Raw genomic sequence first — 19,504 nt, 5'->3', positions numbered from 1 at the left:
GTGAATTTAAGAGGTTATGATATGAAATCCATGTGTAATTACTCAACTACAACGTTCAACAGTTTTTTCAACTGAAAAATGCATTGGTAAAGTCTGAAATTATCACTGAATAAAATAACTAAGCCCCATGATGAGAGAATCTCCTGCACAACACTTCAAAGACACAGTTGGTGTTCACAGACCATCCTGGAGACGCCCGAGGCACCTATCACATCGATTTCTAAAGGCTGTGTCCTTCATAGTCCTCAGGCATCACCACACAGGGTCAGTTAGGAGGTTAGGAGGTATGTCACCTCCCTTCATCCCTCAACAACAGATCCATCCTCATTTCAGTCCCATATCACTACACGCCTCTCTTTCTTCCTCTCCTGTGTTTTTACAGGCTGGTCAGGCCATAGGCCAGATGTTCTTTAACACAGGCACATCAGTTAGTCCTCTGCCTTGCCAGGCAAACCTCCTCTTGTTTTGTCTTCTGATAGATCTCACGCTATTACAAAAAAAAGGCACACTCAAAATGCAGCATGTACGGCAAATCCAAAAACAACAACTTCATTTTCCTCCTCAGCTCATGCAGATGATGCACTCCACAACTTATAATTGTGCTACTGATTAGGCTCGTCCCACTGCCTAGCTACGCCACTTCACAAAGCTCATCACGCACATCTGTTCCCAACAGCATCGAACAAGAGGCACATTAACAAACAAACAGATAACAATTAGTCACGTTTGAAGTCGTCTGTTTCATTAGAGAGAAAACTGGGACTGTTGGCTCTGAGGAAGCACAAATGGCATCCTACAGTAGGGTGCTTCCTGGAAGTAAAACTTTCAGCATTTTGCATCATGCTGACAGTGCATTTTAAATCATAAGAGAGCGGGAGAAGGCAAGTACAAAGGTGGAAAAAATAGAATTTACAGAGTGATATTCAGTGTTTAATGTGGAGTCTAAATGAGAGTTTCTCTTCAGTCTGCGAGAGACACAGACGTAAGAATGTGAAGCTGTCAGTCATGCTGCATTAGGAGACGACTCAGGACACGGTTGAGGGTCAGAGGTTAAAGCCATTACGAGCTGGGTGGCTCCACTTTCTGACCTCTAACCCTCATTTCACCACGGCCTGTCTTTTCTTCTCAACACTTCGAGTTAGAGTTGGCCTGGTGTGGCAGCAGGTGTTATGAAGTCAACAGCTTGTTCGGATAACAGAAAAAAAACATCCATTTTCATAATTTGTCCACAATGTTTTTATTTCACTAATTACTTTAATTGACTTGTTTTGTGTTTTGCCCATATTCACCCGACTGCTTTCTGGTAAAATAAGTTCTCTTACTGCTCCCCTCCTTGTTTCATCTTCCAAGTACTTTACAGTTGCTGTCCTTTTATTTTTGATGAGAGAGGGGAACAGGAGGTCTACCCCAGCGCACTCCCAACCTTATGTTTTAATATTTAATGCCAATGTGCAGTAATACCAGAAAAACACAGACACACACGCACACACACACACACACTCATGCACGCTCACACTAGCACTGTGTGCTGCTGGTGAGAGCAGGTGTCGTTGCCGAATGCTAATTGAACTGGTCCATGGGTCAGTGAGCCTTCCTGTTTTCCCTGTGCAGAAGTGCACAGATACATTCTGGCAGAGCAGATATCGTCGTTGCTGGAGGGCGCTTCAGCCTGCCACTGTACGGCGACTGAGCCACTCTTAGGGTTTGCAGTAAAGCGGAGAGGAAACCCGGAGCCCTGTGATGACGGGGATTACGAAGAGTGGCAACCTGGGTGTTTTCTTTCGGCCAAGTAGGCTCCAGATGAGGATGTACTTGGGAACAGACTATGAATATAAAGCCCACTTATTCTCATATCGCCAGATCCATATAGCGTCATGTATGCCTCATTTACAAATCGGCAAATAATAATCTATTCATCCTCCAAATGAAGCGTTTGATTTGCACGCATGCATTGCACATGCACACACACACACACACACACACACACACACACTCAAAAACAGTTGCAGCTAATATTCCGATATCCCTGAATCGACCCATTACAAACACAATTGTCACCCTAACATAGACGTTATAATATAAATGAGAAAGTCTGAGTGATGCAGAGGAACACATGCCATACATCTCATTAAGTTAGTTGGCAAGCCAACGCTCATTAGTCTGGCTCTCCAGTTATGCAAGTTCAACCACTAAAGCGATGGATTTTTGGTGCATGCATGTTTAATTCAGTCTCGGGAACTTTCCAGATGATTCCTACTATTCAGATGAGGAGTAAAGTTGCAAAACAAAATAGATTTTTAAGAATATTCTTACCTATATGCAGTGGAGTCACCAGATGTGGGGAAATGTGAAAACGAGTGCAGGAGAGAGGGGAAAAAAAGAGAAAGAAAAACACCAATTAGCACAATTCAAACAAATAAACTGCAGAAACATTTAAAAAGTGCAACATTACGACACATATTCCATTTTGGATCTTTGTCCTCCATGTTCATGTGGTTACTGGTATCTTGGTAAACTAGGAGGCTGTAATTTCTGCAGAACATAAACAGAGCAGAACATTGAATGAAAGAGAAAGATTGAGCGCCCCAGAAAGTCCTACCCTGCCCCCTGTGCTGCCCCATATGGCTCTGCTTCAGAGATGAAGGAATCCAGGAGGAACACATGTTTCCGGCACCACCATCAAGTATGCAGAACACAGTAGAGTTTACAGAGGAGGGGAACCAGCTTTAATTAGAGTTAAGCAGACCTGGTTCTATTTGTTTTCATTTGCGTGATTTATCCCCTTTCATTTGGCAGCTGGCTAACATGTCCCAGACCATCAGACCAACACTCGCCTGAGGTAAAAGGATACGGCTGGCCTTCGAAGAGGAGGGCTGGAGCGAAGCCGGAGGAAAAAAAAAAAAGGAAGAGAAGCAGTCTTGTGTAGTTTATTGGGCCGCAGTTGAGGCCACCTGTCACTTGCAGGGTATGAATACCAATGGGGGTGGTCAGATGCGATATTGCATGTGAACCAGCATATTTTCCTCTAAGTTTCCATTGAAGGGCTTAGGGGTGAAAGAGAGATGAGTAGGATCAGAGTGGGATGTAGCCTAAAGACCTAAAGGTAGGTTATTAGATATTTGGACAAGCTCTCCGGACTTGATAAAGCTTCATGTGCCTCAGGGGAGATCTGCTGATGGTTTTAAGGCTTTAGTCTGTCTCTGCAATGCAAACAGTCGAGGAACACAGAAGGAGCATCTGGGAGATATTCTATGGCAAAGGAGAAATCCATCAAAAGCTAACATCTGCTTCAGAAAATGCGTTCTTTACTGCAGTAGAATATACAAACCATAAACTCCAATATGGAAGGGGAAATGATCCGAGAAGCATGATCGAGATGGTTGTCATTGTTCCCTCGCAACCACTGCTCTTACACCAGTTTCACCCCCTTTCTTCCATTTAGCACTCGCTCAAGCTAATGTGGATACATCTTAGCTTTGTTTGTTGTCACATGACTGCCACAGAGGCTGATCCATCTGATGTAGGGACATAGCAGTTGAATTCATCTGTAAAGCATTATTGCTGGCATGTCAAGGAAAGCTTTTTCATGAAAAACAAACAACACATGCCTTGAGCTAAAAGTAAATTAGATGCAAATATAAGAGCACACCAGCGTAGTCAAGTACTTTTAATCGTTTTAACTTTTGTGTTATTGTGTAAATTGGAAAACTACAAAATGTTCAGTATGTCCCATCTCCAGTGGCTGCAGGCACCAGAAGGCGACAGCATTTGAAGCAGAACAAAGGATTTCGAAATGCCGAGGAAAACACATCACGGTTCAGTTTTTGACAAATGGTTCTCGTTACTTTTGTTGTTGTTGTTTTCGTCTAATGACCGGGCCTGCATCCAGTCAAAGCTTCCTTGTGAGCAGCTGATCAAGCACAGGTAGTAGATTTACAGTCTGGTCAGCCGGCAGGCAGTTGAAGGGTCTCGGAACATCAATAAAGGGTTAACCAGCACCTTTAAGATTTAAAGGGGTAGTAAGTGGCTCCATTAGCCTGGCTGGCTGCAGCCGCCGTAGGGGGAGAAGTGGAAGCAGAGTGGATGAAGGAGTGGGAGAGACAGGAGATGAGGTGCCCCTGAGACATCAGTCCAGGCCAGGGGAGGAACAAAAGAGGACTGGAGGGCAAAGTTAAAGACTGTTGCTCAGGCATCAAATCAAAGGTCCTGCTTTAGCTTCCAGCCCCGAGACAGAAACAGCACAGTGGCAAGAAAAGAGCAGGGAACACCACAGGAAATGAGCGTGAGACCACGAAGGGGTTTCATACCGCTGAGGCTACACAGCTTCTCCGTCTGCACATCTGAGTCTGATCAAGAATCAGCACAGTCGCTGTTCAAATGTTGCCAAACCGACCTTTTTTTTAGTTTATGAGCCGATCCAATCACGAATCAGGGTGATTTCCTGCTCTGCTCCCCCTCTAACTTTGACTGGATGTTGACATGTTTGGTGGGGAGCTACTGAGGGATTCTCCAATCCAGTTAAAGAATGAGTGTTTTTTTTGTGTTGACATTCGGTCGGGGGGCCCTAAATTAGTTGCCGGTGTGTGCGACGGTGATTGTGATTGGCTGGTGTGCCTGAGGGTTTTTTTTACCTGCATGTGTTCAGCCATGTTCCCCATTTATTTGTGCAAGCCCTCTGCACAACACTACTAACCTGCTGGGGGATTATCAACTACACAAACTGCTCAAACTGGACTAATTCTTCATTTAGTATTCCCTCTTTGTGCCAAATTCTGCTCACATTTACAGGGATGTGTCAGTTTCAAATGAAGCGTGACTAAACCATCATGTAGCCTGGAAACAAAATCAGACAGAAATGACACTAAATGCTTCATACTCAATCGCGTAAGCTAAGGCCTTTGCTACCTCCTCCAGCATGTGTCGTTCAGCGTGACTTTCTTTGAAGTGACAAATGTTGACAGCGCTGATTTCCTGAGGAACTTTGCAAAGACACAGAAAATGTGTACGGAGAAAAAGGTAAAAGCTCTCTGTATGTTGAGACTCTACACGTGTACATATTCACACACCTTTTTGTTTTAGCGTGTGCGTTTCAATGGTCTTTCTGGCCCCTCAGCGTAAATACGAGGATGATAGGAGCAATGATAGCGTCCTTTTAATTTTCCCAACCTTTTAATTCGCTAATCTACAGCTTTCATTTCAATTTGCACTTTTACAAAAACACATAACACACAATCAGCAGTTCTGCCCTGTAATAAGTGGAGGTTTCAACCCAGCACTTTAATAAATGTGTTAATTCAGAGCTCACCAGGCAGAAACAATGCCAGCATGGGAGATGAATTCCCCAGCGTTCATTTCCTCTATCTGTCTCACGGCTGATGCTGAGCTGGAGATGGCCCGTGGGGGGGAAATGAAGACCATACATCACACTGAGGCGTCCCCACGGGTCCAACATGGCTTTGTCTCCGCTCTGTGTCTGTGCATCTGTTTTAATGTATTTGCTGTGCATTTTTAATACCATGTGGCTACTTATAGTACATGACACAGAATGCAATCTGGTAGCAGGGGAATTTTGTCAAGAATATTTAAGGAACTTTACATGGAGATGTGATTTGATCTTGTAGAGCCATTTGATGGTGAGGATGTCAAAGCCCAACACTGCCATTTTCTGACAGGGTGTGCAATGTTCTCTCTGTGTGCGCCAGTGTGTGTATGATTGTCCACTGCACATCGATGGGGGCTTTTTATTACTAAACGAAGCCCTGTGGAAATGCTGCCTCTACTCAACCTGAACGTTTCTATTATTAACTCTTAGCTTCGCAAAATCCTCAAGGCGAGTGTTCCACTGGTCTGTGAGGGAAAACATCTTTACTGGATAATAGCCCTTTGTCTAATTACAATGCCAGCCACCAAACACACACACACACACACAAACGCATAACACACTGCATAGAGAGTGAGGAAGAAAGAAAAGGTGACACGCATCATACACACAACTTTATGAAGGTTGTTGTGCTAGTTTCTTTCAGCGGCAGTAAGCGGAGCTCATTAGCGCAGGCTACACAACGCGTAGCACCTCATGAAGACGCTTCAGTCAGATGCTACGGAGCTAATCGACATTGCAAAACCACCGACTCCATTAGAACCAGCTACAATAATATTACAACACTGTGTGCACAGCCGCAAGACGCAAACCCCCTATTCTGGGAGCAGAAACCAAACGTCTGATTCACTGGATATGAAGGCTAACCACCAAGCTAAATAGAGTTCACAATGAAGCTGTGGTGCAGGACTTTCACTTCGGTATGTTTAGCTGCCTGTTTGATCCTCCCTGTATTCTTTCTCTCGCTCGAATCTGTGTTTGCGATCTCTGATTGAGCTCAGCATACAGAGGTCAAAGGTTAAGTTGCTCATGTCTGGGATTCTTCAGAAGGCTCCTCATTCCTGACTGACCTGCGCCATAAACACAGAGCCTCGTAATCTCCTCTCCCCCCCACACGAACACACACACACACACATACACAAAGGACTCAGGTTCCATGCCATCGATAAAAGTGCACACCACCCTGCTTGTGTCACTTAGTTCCCCTCCCTGTTTCCTTTTAATGGCTTTTTGAAGGGGGCTGAAAGCTTTTCTCCTGACTCTCGCCCCAAGTTTCTTTAAACAGTTAATTAGGGTGGTTGATCTGATGAGACTCCGGTGCCTCTCAGGTCTGTCACAAACTCCGCGATGCCAGTCAGGGGGACAAAGAGACACTAATCCCAGCTTAACCGACTGGCTGGGAGTAGTGAAGGAAGACGACAACTCCACTGAACATACCATTGAATAAAAAGAGATCTAGAGAGTTAAAAAAAAAAAAAAAGAGTTAAAAAAGAATTAAAAAGCACAATAAAGATTGTCAGGGTTGGGTCATGTTGAGTCCAATTAATGATTGAGCACACATGAATGGTATGAATTATAATACAGCCTTCCTGAAACACACAAGCTACCTACAAATCTATTTTTGAGTCCTAAATTGTTTTCTTCGGGCAGCCCAGGTATTAGTATCGACGTCATCATTTTAAACTCACATTTTGAACCTTCCCTTTAATGGATCAGAAATCTCATTAGAATGCATGAACTATTACAAACAATCAATACATCACCAACAGCAACTCATTTTGCTTGTTGAGAGCACTAATTATGAGGCATTTGTCCAAAATCACTGAAAACTGCATTAAGCCACTTCTAAAAAAAAGGGCAACCTGGATCGTTCAATAGTACATTATTATGGACTCATCTCCAATCTTCCTTGTATTGGAAAAAAATATTGAGAAAGCGGTTTGGATTTAATTCAGCAACCTTTTAAAAAAGGTAAATGGTCTTTTTGACAGATTTCTGCTATCTCAGCACTGAGATGCACTAATTACACTCACAACAATAATAAACCACATCATGAGTAATATTACTTTTTTTCAACCACGTGCAATATTACATTTTAATTTCATGTGCAATATTATTTTCATGAATTTATGTGCAATATAACTTTCTACTACTTTTTTAATATAATTGACAATATCTCTCTCAATAAGATGCTCAATATTACTTTGTTTGTTTGTTTACATTTGACACTGGTTTCACTTCTTCTTTCACTCTTGTATTTAATGTTTGTTGTTGTATTTAACCTTTTCTATTTTAGTTAAATTACATATGTTTTACCTTACTCTTCTTGCTATTGTGCTCTTTTTCGTAATGGTCTCGGTATTCTTTTTTTAAACACAATATTTTTGTATTTTATTACTGATAAGTTTATATTTGTATGATATTGTTGTAGTTGTTTTACGGTTCCTAATGAAACTCTATCTTAACTTACTTCATAAAGATGTTAAATGAAATTCGGCGGAATACTGATTTGAGTAAAACTTTAGTTTGGGTGCCGCTTGATGTTAGTGCGACCTTTGATACTGTCAGACATAAATGACTTCTTGACAGACTAGAAAAGTGGTCGGGATTACCTGGTATCCTCAATGGGATCAGATCACATCTCGAAGACAGATGCAACATAAATCTGAGCAGATTATGATGACATGTGGAGTTCCCCAAGGTTACATTCTTGTGCCACTATTATTCAACAGGCACAGCTTCTTGGTGAAGCCATACATGACACTGAAGGTGCTTTCCACCGCTCCGACAATGATGCTTAGATTTACTCTGCATTTTAACCACGTGACTACGATTCCCAGACTCATTCTCTCAATGCAATTAAATAGTTTGATGCAATTATATTTTGATCAATTAAATAAACACAATCCACAAATCATATTTGGAGGAATAAAGGAAAGTTCTTGCTCATCTTGATTCTTTATTGATTCGCATCTGAGCTCCAGCAGTCACATCAAGGCAATAACTAAATATCTATTCCATCATCTTAATCAAATAGCAAGAATGACGGGTCCCATGAATACACACGATTTAGACAACTTCAGTTAAATCAGAACCTCCTGCCAGAGTTTTAACAAGAACCAAGAGAACCAAGAGAACCAAGCTCACACATTGACACTGGCTTCAAGTTACTTGTAGACCAACCTTTCTGATCTCTACACCTTTACCCCTGTTGTTGAATGTGGTTAGTGTACAACTAATTACTGCTATTAATGTATTTATGGTCTATTACTTTTGTCTATATGTATTTGTATTTATTTTCTACATTTTTCTGATCATTTGAATTTCTCTTAATTAAGAAAAACAGCATTCAAAAACTAAATAAAATCAATTAATTCGATTTTGTTTAGTTTGTGAATGCCGCTTTTCTCTGCTTCCATAAAGCACTTTGAGTTGGATCAGTTTACTTTGCTCAAGGGCTGTCTGGCATGTTACCTGCTGTATGCTAGTAAACCACACTGCAAAAATACATAACCATCCTGCTGTCGCAGTAATCAAAGTCCTCAAACAATAGTTGTTTACTGATCTCTGGCCGAGACACGACATACGGATGACCACGCGTTTTCTTCATTATTAAGCTTGTAAGAAGGAGATGTGATTCAATTGAGAATTGGAGGTGCAAGAGCGATGAAGAGATACCGTAGGTGCAAAGGGAAAAAAAGAGGTACTTGGAGAGGTCATGTCTCTGGAGTGATGGAGCCGAATGGAAACGTCTTCATATGAGGAAAGACTGTCTGACATCGTCTTCAAAGAAGAAGTGAGGCACAGAGAGCACGAGGAAATGCAGGATGCTGAGAAGAGGGTGGGGCGGGTTATTGATTAAGAGAGCGAGAATGTGTGAGAAGAGGCAGCCCAGCAAAGGAGGAAAAGATAGAGGTATAAGAAGGTGGGATGAAAAGGATGACTAAAATGCAAGAGGAAGCGTAACAAGGGGGGTTGAAAGCAGGTTCAGACTCAATCAGCAGGTAAAGGAAAGAGATGGAATGGGTGGGTATTGTGAGTAAGATACAATTACACCACCACATCTCCAAAATAAGCCTCTGGTGGCTGATGAGCGGATGGAAGTGGAATAAAGGATCAAGCGAGAGAGACAGTGATATAGTTAACATGTTCCCAGCCATCCCCAGAACCCCTGCTGTCCCTGACAGTCAGCAGGCATCCTGCTCCCTTCCTAATGAGTTGTTTACATCCACAGCGGTATATCAGAACTTCACCTCCAAACCATGGCAAGCAGCATCAATACTTACAAAAGCATTAGGAATCTTTGGATTTTTTTTTTTTTTTTTGCGTTGAGTACCTATTTGAAAAACAGGGGCAAAAACATAATTATAGTTCTAAGCACTGCTCTTCCCACAGTTCATCCCTAATTCCTATGCCTGGGGATTGTGTCAGTCTTCTCTAATGACCAAGATTAATGTTAAGTAGCATTATGGTAATGGGGGTACCGGGCCTATCCCACTTTATTTAATAAAGCTGCTTGAAAATGAATTTGATTATGGATTCTGCTGTTGTTAATGGAGCATGGCAGAGCACAATGTTGACTTTTCTTCCCATTATTGTTTTGATATGATGATCAGGCTGTGTTCTGCTTCATGCACACGCTCGTACACACGGGGAGATACAGGCACAGGCTTCAATCAGCATCGAGCAACAAATAATCTAGCATCACAGCAGGGACCTTTGCTACGTCTCATGTGCGTCTGCAAAAGTGCGGGAGCGAGAGACTAAATAAGAGACCGAAAGAATTACTGTACGCTCCAGTGCGTCCCTCAGCACTCCCTTCAGATTTCACCAGCAATAGAATCATACAGAGCTTTGAAAAAGCCGCGGCGCAATAGAAGCACCCCACGACGAGCTGCAGTAGCCCAGAAATCAAAACCTCTGCTGTGAGAATTTAGAAAATGTACAGACTTCTCCTGGATTACAATAGCCGGAATATTATGCCTGCACCCGCCCTTCCGAGAGGAGCCCGTGGATCTTTTAAAAACAGAAACATGAGAGCTGTCTGGATTAGGCGAGCTTTCGCTGGCGGCTCAGCACCTGTACATGTGCGTGTCCGCGCATGTATCAGTGTGAGCGTGCACATGCGGGGCACAGAGGCCAAACTCGTGAAACCGTAGCCGGGCTTTGAGGTTTTCCAACCATGGGATGATCTCTCCGTTGTCCTCCGTCTCCTCTTCCTTTCTTCCACCCTCAATTTCATCCCAGAACACACTCCCCCCTCCCTCCCCGTCTCTTCTCCCCACGTCCCCTGAGTCGCAGACACCAGAGCACTTAACCTCAACAGGCCTCCCCCCTACTCAGTCTGCCCCCGACACAGACGCAGCGTCACATCAACTCGGCTCATATTTAGCCCTGGATATAAAAGATTAATGGGAAGAGAAGGGGGAATCAGTGTTCGGGTCTGCCAAAGGGCTCTTCGCTCCTCCAGTCAGGGAGCTCTCACTTGTGCTCCTGTGGAAACTGTAGAGGGTCTGTAGTTTCTAGCTGAAGTGCTGAAAGGAAGGAGGCATCATGCCGAGCTTTCCACCCTGGTGTCACTTTCAGTTTACCTTCCCCTGCTGAGAATCCTCCAGCAATTATTTGGGCTAGAGCACACCCCTGCTTCCCTTCCTGCAACAAACAATGACATCAAATACTGTGTCTTTTGGGATCTTTGAGAGAAAAAAAAGGGGGAAAAAAATATCTTTGAATTTTTGACAACTTTCCATGAAAACGGGGGGCCGTTGCTGCAAATGCAAACATAGCAAGCAACAGCTTTTATGGCAAGACTGGTCTTACAATACCTACAGACGGTTAATTGAATACCTAAAGACTTTGTCGATAAACATTTAAGCGGCTACTTCTTCTTTCTATGAAGAGATATAGCCTGGAGTAAGGTTACAAAAGGAAACCCAATTGGATAAAAGATGAATCAATGATGTAAGTAGATTACGCGGCACCATCTATTTCTTTAAGCAATCAAATGTCTCTTCACGATCTCAAACCTGAGACGGAGCGAAAGAGGCCGAGACATCCTGATGAAAAACACACACGAAGCTCAGCTTGGCGCATCAAATATTAAGAGCCAATATTAGCCCTCCCTTTGTCCCTCATTCACCATTGCCGGAGCAAAAAAAACATCCTCATGAGAGCGTATGTGTGTGCATGCATGTGTTTCTCTCTGCGTTGTGATGTGAAAGTAATTGTGACGGAGGCATGTGTGAGCACAGTAGCTGTGAAAAGGGAGAGGTCAGTCACAGGGCATGGCTTTTCTTCAGAGTTGGGGTTGAAAGGGAATATCTGAACTGTGTAGTTTCAGCACTCAACGTGGGAGAGCGGTGGTACGGGCGTCACCGAGATTCAGGCGTTGACATCATCCATTATAGTGGTGTGACCAAAACTGGTCACCCCGCCCATCTGAATGTCTTTGCATGCCCTCTCTTCACACTCCAGAAGTGCCAGAAGTTCAAATCTGTTACATTTCACTCACACGACTGATTTCTCCAACCCACATGTCAATAAAACATCCAAGCAAGAACCAGTCGAGGGCGGCGGTGACAGCAGAACGCTCCCAGAGGTTCAGAGGGACTTAATGGTAAGTATTTGGGGTACAGAATAACTTCTTGCTCACTCTGCAGCGACTGTTAAAGTGGCGGAGCGTTACAGAGTTGTCTTGCGCTCACTCTCCCAAAAGCCCTCTTCTCTTGTTTGGCACTTCCCCTCTCCCCTCACCACCGCAGCCGCGACTACTTCCATCAATCCCCGAGACGGCGAAAACACACTTTTTCACAGAATAAAATAACGAATATAAAAAGGCTGCGAGGACTGGCTGTTACTGCAGCAGAAACACAGAAAGCTCATCCTGTGGCAGTTTGTGGCCACTTTGTCCAGCTTCAAAAGCAATGTGGGACACTTACTCAGACTGCTCAGGGAGGGATGAGGTAAAAGTTGAGTCCTGGCTAAAAGGTGTGACCCACTTTGACAGAAGTGCTGCGGTGTGCTGCTCCCCGAAGTACTGCGCTCGAGGTCATGTTTGAAATGTCAGCAAAAGAAAAAGAGAAATGAATATACTCCAAAGGAAGTTACAAAACGACACAACTAATCCAATTAGTTGTAACCCTGATACATCGTCACGTTTCAATGCTGTATTTGAAAGTGTGGTGGTTTGTGTTTTATGTATATGGAACCTTATACAATATTTTGGACGTTTTAGCTTTACGGATGGCTGATCAATTGTCCACAACTTCCAATGGAAATGGCTTGTCTACATCAGCATGTTAGCACCGTCGCTATAAGCAGGTTTACATGCTGATGTTTGCATGTAGCTCAAAGCACTGCTGTAATCTCCGGTAGTATTTCCACTCAGGTCGTTTAAACCCAAATGATGGAAAAAAAACTAAAAAATATGCTAAACTCAAAGCAAAGGTGGAACCAAAACACACATGTTTACAACTATCTTTTTGTCCACCTTCCAGATCTCCGGACACAGTGCCTTATTCATTATTCAGGTAACACGGGACTGAATCGATTTACTGCCCTCACCCCTCAACTCTCACCTGCTTCCTTTTTCCTCTCAGATCAACCGTCCACACAGAGTGCAAAAGGGCCCGGCCACACGAGCAAGTATGCAGGGCTATTTGGTGGAATAGGCTGCTTTTGAGCTGGTTTAGGACTTCACATAAACACACATTGATCCTTAAATCTCAGCTAAGCCTGTTTCAGTTTTAAACAGCAGGAAAAGAGTCTGCTCAAACACTTAGGCAGGCCGGCTGCTCGATAGATCACGTACAGCATAGAGACACATACATCTGGCTGAAAAGACCATCTGAATGTAAATGTATCTACATGAATTAGTATTACTTGTGCAGGTGTCGATCTAGGGTTCCATGTGTGCAGTATTGATGTGTGTGTGCGTGAGTGTGTCTGTTCATAACCCCGTGCATGCATGCAGCGGCCCTCCCTACAGGGATCTGCTCCTTCAGACACATTTTCACCTCATCTGCGTTTAAGGGCATTAATATTGCACTAGCCGCGGTGGCAGGGTTAAATGGATGACTGGGGGAGGGGGGGGGGGGGGGGGAAGAGAGGGGCTGAATGTCAAATGCAATCCCTCCACTCCTTCTTCCCTCTCCCTTCCTTTCCTTTTTGCTCTGATCCGGTGCGACATGAGGAGCTGGGGGGGTGGGGGCTGTAGCTGGCCCTCCACAGAGACGAGATCCAGAGACCAGCATGCGGTCTCTGTTTCGAGGGCTATATGATCCTTTTCATCTGCATTTACATTCGCGGCTCCCGCTGTTCTCGCTCTGCATCCGTCTCGGCGTTTTTTAATATCCAACAAAAGGGACCAGAAAGAAGAACGGGAGGATGATGACATGATGTTCTGCAGACCTTTAAAAAGGTTTTCATTCGCTTCAACGAACCTCCCACAATTAATCACTGTTAATTATCGAACCGCTGTTCATTACGGCAGCAGTACAGCTTGAAATTGAAACATATTTACAAGCTTGTTAACATGTTAAAAGGTGTCCCGGAAGACCAGGACAGCACACTCAGCACAATACGTTATCCAAACCATCTCTATCAAGTTAATCTGCCCTGCTGGGAATAATACCGTGCTATGCAAAGACCGAGGCTTTTTATGTTTCTTCTGTAATCACGTCCCCTTCCTATCATTTAATTCATCAGTGAGACATGTTGTGGGCTGGTTGAGAAGAGGAAGAAAATATGGGGCTTGGTGGCCCGGAGAGACTGACGTCATGCAGGTCACCCGGAGGTTAAGTTAACAGGCACACAAGCCTCTAAAAAATTAAAAAGGTTGAGCTCACGAAAGCTTCACTCTGAGCACAAGTGGCATGACCTGGAGGATTGTGGGAAGAGTGCAGTGTGGATGGGCATGCAGACACACGCCTCAAACAAACGCACACACACACACACGTACACACATACACACACAACGTTGGGGTTAATGCACTCGGCGTGTTGATCAGCTTCTGCATGGGTAACCCTGCAACACACACACACACACACTCTCTCATCCCTCTTGCTTAGAGTCAGACACAAAAACTCAGCACAAACCTTTCCCAGTGATTGAGTGCTCAGTGGCGTGAGCAGCTGCGGATACACACCGACAGGACAGATGCACTGACAATGCTGCAGGTGGACAGATCATATCTCTTTCCCTCTGTTTTTCTTTCTTTTTCTCCCGGTCTCCTTCCACATATGCGCACACATCCAGCAGTGGTTGTGCTGCGTGAAGTGTGAGGTGTATATAGTAGCCGGTGTTATGCAGGGTCACAGGAGCAAGGCGTCTGCACGTCTTCTCTGATTGTTAAAATGTCTGAGTGTGCATCACTAGCAGAGCATGGGCGTGGAGGTTTGTGTGTCTTCTACCTTGTATTAATTATATTTGCTATGTTGTATACATTATTAGCAATCTAGCTAATAACACGGAATAATGCTTAACATAACAAGAAAGAGGAAATTGTGAGCGGGCAAGTCCAATCTGAAAATCAGCATGATAGATAATTGTATTTATTTTATCTGTCAATGTACATACAAGCTGTGAATATAAACAATGTTGTTTACCTCTCCCATCCCCTAGCAGTCATGATGCTCTTGGGCAGAGCATAACCAGCGAGGTATAAGAAGTTAACCTAAATGTTCTGAGGACACCACACTTCACTCATTCAACAGCATACTCTACAGGTTGCATGTCATTTTTAAACTGTAAATACATGTTAAGTGAAATATGCCTTTGTGCTTCTTGCTTTATCCTTGATGGAATAACTTTGACAACTAGATTGCTTATTAAATGCTTCTCACATCTGTCAGCACTGGCTTGTCTGTAAACAAACATGTTTTGACAGCAGAGATCCAATGAGTTGATACAGAATAATGAGTCAGTTAGCAGGGGGGGGAAGCAAGCTGCCAAGCCCATCTTCCCTTATTGACTAACTGCCTCCACTGGCCGTACAAGCACTTCTGTCCATCTTTATCCTCAGACTTCCCTGGTAAACACACAATAATCTCAAAGAATATGTTCTGTGAGTTCTGAAGGACAAGAGGAAAAAAATGCACCCGCACTTGAAACATTCAGGTCCAAGTTTTAGGTATGGTGCATTCGGGATGTCCTTGGACAACCTGTAGAAAATGTTTGAATTCCAGATTGTCTTGACGTGTTGGACACAGGTGGACAGAATATGCTATTCATCATATATTCATCAAAACTCGATCTGGCTTCCTTTCTTTCCAATTCCCCAAACCATGTGTCATTTAATTTCACATGTGTTGTTAAAAATGAATAGGATTATTCAGTTATTCATCCCTTGTCACACTATTTTTAGGTTTTCAATACGGAGGTTGTCATTGTTGCTGAGGTGAAGAATTTTTTTGCACAGGGAGACAGATCCTGCACATCTCCAACAATCACTGTGGTTTGCTTGACCAGATGTGACGGCATACTGTCCCTAGTACCCCGAAACACAATGAAGCACACACAGGCTCATTTACACCGCTGAGACTATGCAGATGTGACATGGACGGCTGCAGATGCAGCACAAAGCATACATGATTTACAGTTACTGAGGGTGAAAAGTCTATATTCATTTGGCTGATTCACTGAACTGGATGAAACAAGAATTTCAGTGTCTCCTTTTGTCAAGGTGTAAAACATGAGACGAGAGAAGAGTAGACTCAGAAAAGGGAATATATATATATATATATATATTGAAAATGGAAACTGGACTGTGTAAAAAATATGTTATTTTCGACACAGAAAGCTGCTTTATAACCTATAACACGTCCGCGATCCAAAAAAACCAACAGCAGCTGAAAAAACGATTTAAATTTTCCCACTGAGGTTCGAAACCAGGCAATTAGAGCTATAGAACGTCATGAAAGTATCATAAAAACACCAAATTAAAGTCCAATTTAAATAGCTATGGATTTTCCAAACATACAGTACATCAGTCTCTCTGTACTCATCCACTGTGCATTGATTGAAAACCGGAGGAAAACAGGAGGCATCAGTGGTAATGGGCAGGGAGACAGGAGTATCATTTATCCTTCCACCTCCAGGTTAATTGACAAGATAATTACAAGACTGAGGGAAAGGATGAAAACCGGGTCGCACGCATGCCCGCGAGTGCATTTTTAAGACGGGTAGATGGGCTCTTAAACATGTGCATGTTTTGAAGTGCAATTCATTATGCCGCCAGCTGTATTTGTTTATTTGTATTGAGTAACTACATGTGTCATTTCTTTTTCATGGGAAACTTGGCTCCAGCCGAGCTACTTTTGTTAGTTTCCCTGACAAACAATGCCAGAAGTCTCTAACACAGTGGCCGGTCTGCCCAAATTGTTTCTTAAAAAAACATAATCGGCTGAAAGGATCAGAAACCAACCAGAAAAGTGAATTTTGCTCACTTGAAAATGTCAAGTCAATAGTTGTGCGCACCGTGCCAATGCCGCATGCAAGAATGGAAAATCAATACATTAAAGAATATAAAGAATACAGTGAAAGTGAAACATTTCCATAAATGCATTCACTGTAAATGTTTTGCTGCCATTGTCGTTTTCAAGGAAATAGCATCGAATAAGAGTTGACATTTTTTCCGGTCCTCCAGCCGTCGTCATGTCCAGTCCAGTTAGAAATGAGAACATTCAAACCGGACCCGGCGGGCCGAAAACGGCCCCCGTGTATCCATGTGGTGAGGGCCTTTGATCAGTGGTACACGGAGCCGCTGAAGGCCGACCATTGTTTTAGACTTCTTTTAGTGACTCTTGGTCGGCAGCTTTCGTGTGGAACGTTTTCAGGTCGCTCGGTGATCAAACTCCTTTTGTGAGATTCCTTTTGAGGTTTTCACATGCAATACATGTGTCTTCTTTAGCGCCATAGCGTTAAATAAACTAATTAGGGCTCCTTGTTTTCTTTGAAATCCCTTTAAATTGTCAACACCTGACAGGTAGTGTGGTTTCAACAACCTGCGGTTTAATTGCTGTGAATTCATTTTGCATGATTGACAGTTACGGGCTCTGTGATTGGCTGTCAGGTCTTCTCCAAGTAGACAAGTAAATAAGCATAATCACAAGCGTGGTGATGGAAGGTTGAGCTGTAATGAGTATTTTTCCATGACAACACTTCCGATTGAGATTCTCTCTTTAGTCAAACTCTCTTTACACATTGTATCATGCGGTTGGTGCATTATTGAAAGAGCATGTGGCTTTGTTCTGCATTTCAAAGATAAATGGTGTTCATCATCCGCAAAACACACACTCAATAGTCTCTAAAATACCCCAAGACTTCACTGAAAAGCTCAGGTAATGTTGTGTACAAGAAGGTCCTCAGAGCATTATCATAAAAATCCAAAACAAAGACTTGAAAGATAAATGTGGCAATAAAATGTAGTGAAAAGAAACTTCTTTTTCAAGCGTTGTTCGAAACAACCAGACTTCTGAGGCTAGCTGAGAGGATGTCAGTAAGTGATTCATTTTGCCCCAGGGGACTGAATTCGAGCTTTCTCATCTCTGCCGTCCTTTCTCTCTGTGTCCCTCTCTTTTTTTTCTGGCGTTAGGGCTTTCTTCCTCCCTTGTTCAACAGCTGTGGAGCAGAGTTAGGGTCAAGGGAATCTCTTTCTCTCTCTCTCTCTCTCTCTCTCACACACACACAAGGATGTGCTACTGTTAGGCTTGAATGCAGCTGAGGGTGTGGAGGCACAGGGCTGGGTTTTCCCATGCCAATGCTTAACTGCTGCCTGTGTATGAAACTGTGGGGAGACCTCCGCTGCCCTTTGCATCCCTCCCTTGGCCCCTGGCCGTTTCTCTGCCCCTGCTGGGACACTCAATGGACTCTGTGTGTGTGTGTGTGTGTGTGTGTGTGTGTGTGTCTCAGGAGGGGTTTCTGTCATTCAGTCATTATCCATTCAACCACCAGCCTCTACATTGAGGGCATCTGTCTCGAAAAGATAAACTCGGATCTCTTTCTGAAACCTAAAAACTCCACATAGTTCCAGAATGCTCGTTTTTCTTCAAGTCCCCGATTAATTTTCCGAAAGACACCGTCTTGGTAAATATATCTTTCTGGCAGCTTTCCTCCCGCCCCTCCCGTGTTTCAGGCTCACAAAATTACAGTTTGCCTCGCTCTGTCCCTCCCTCCTTCCTCCTTTGCCGACATCCATCCAGTCCCGGAGTTTGCAGAGGACATCTCCTGCAGAGGGAGTTGAAAGCATTCCTCCTCCTCCACTGTCACCATGGCTTATTTAATAACTATCCCAATAAAGTCAACAACAAGACCTGCGATACAACCCCCCTTCCCCGTTCCCCTTCCTTTCACTGGTGGCCCCCAACCCTCGCCCTCAGGTCTGATGAATGGGACCATCAGGCGTGCCAGCTGCCCCGGAGGTGAGCAGGCTGCCCCCGCCGGGCTGCCAGGCCACCGAGCCAGGGGGAGGAAGTGGAGCGGAGCGGAGAGGGGCGGGGAAGGGCCGGCCTGCCAGAGCTCACACTAGGCCGGCTTGGACAGCAAGAACTAGTGGAAATATGGAGAAACGAGAGGAGGGCCGGTCGAGCAGAGGGGTGCAGGATGCACACACAAACAGGGGGCCGGCCTGGCCGCCAGCAACACAGTGGGCAGTTAGGATACAATCACAACATGTTTTTCGCTCGCCGCTTGCTCATGACTTTCCGTTTCTCTCGTCGACGTTTGCTCTTTATTCCACTGGGCGGTACGTTCGCTTTGGAAAGCGCAGGAAAAAATAAAATAAAATCCAGTTTTAAAAAATGTGCATTTGTTAAACGTGTTTTGCATTAATCAGACAAAATGTGAGTCTTGTCAATGTATTATGCTGATAACTCAGGAGCATACTGCACAGAGAAGAAGCCTCTTGTGTAGTATTGTAGGAGCATAAATTAGCTGACATTGTGAATGGTATATTTCAAATGATGATCATAGAAAGGAGGCACACTAGGAAGCCACATTATGAATCCTTAATTTGGTAAACAAACATTGGAATGCATGCATTAATTTGCAAGGCCACACTCATGAATTAAGAATAGCTTGATAATTAGAGCGGGCTACGCATGGTCATCCAGAACAAACACACACAC

At 43.8% G+C, this 19,504-nt stretch overlaps 1 protein-coding gene across 3 annotated transcripts in view; it reads right to left on the bottom strand.

The window, feature by feature from the left end:
* unc5cb (unc-5 netrin receptor Cb) overlaps positions 1 to 19,504 on the bottom strand; it is a 103,323-nt gene that overhangs the window by 64,545 nt on the left and 19,274 nt on the right. The window lies entirely within an intron of this gene.

Source organism: Clinocottus analis, unplaced genomic scaffold (assembly GCF_023055335.1).
Source record: "Clinocottus analis isolate CAN_PGR_092001 unplaced genomic scaffold, fCliAna1.0.p SCAF_13, whole genome shotgun sequence".
Taxonomy (NCBI): domain Eukaryota; kingdom Metazoa; phylum Chordata; class Actinopteri; order Perciformes; family Cottidae; genus Clinocottus; species Clinocottus analis.
This window is presented reverse-complemented; position numbering and strand designations above follow the sequence as displayed.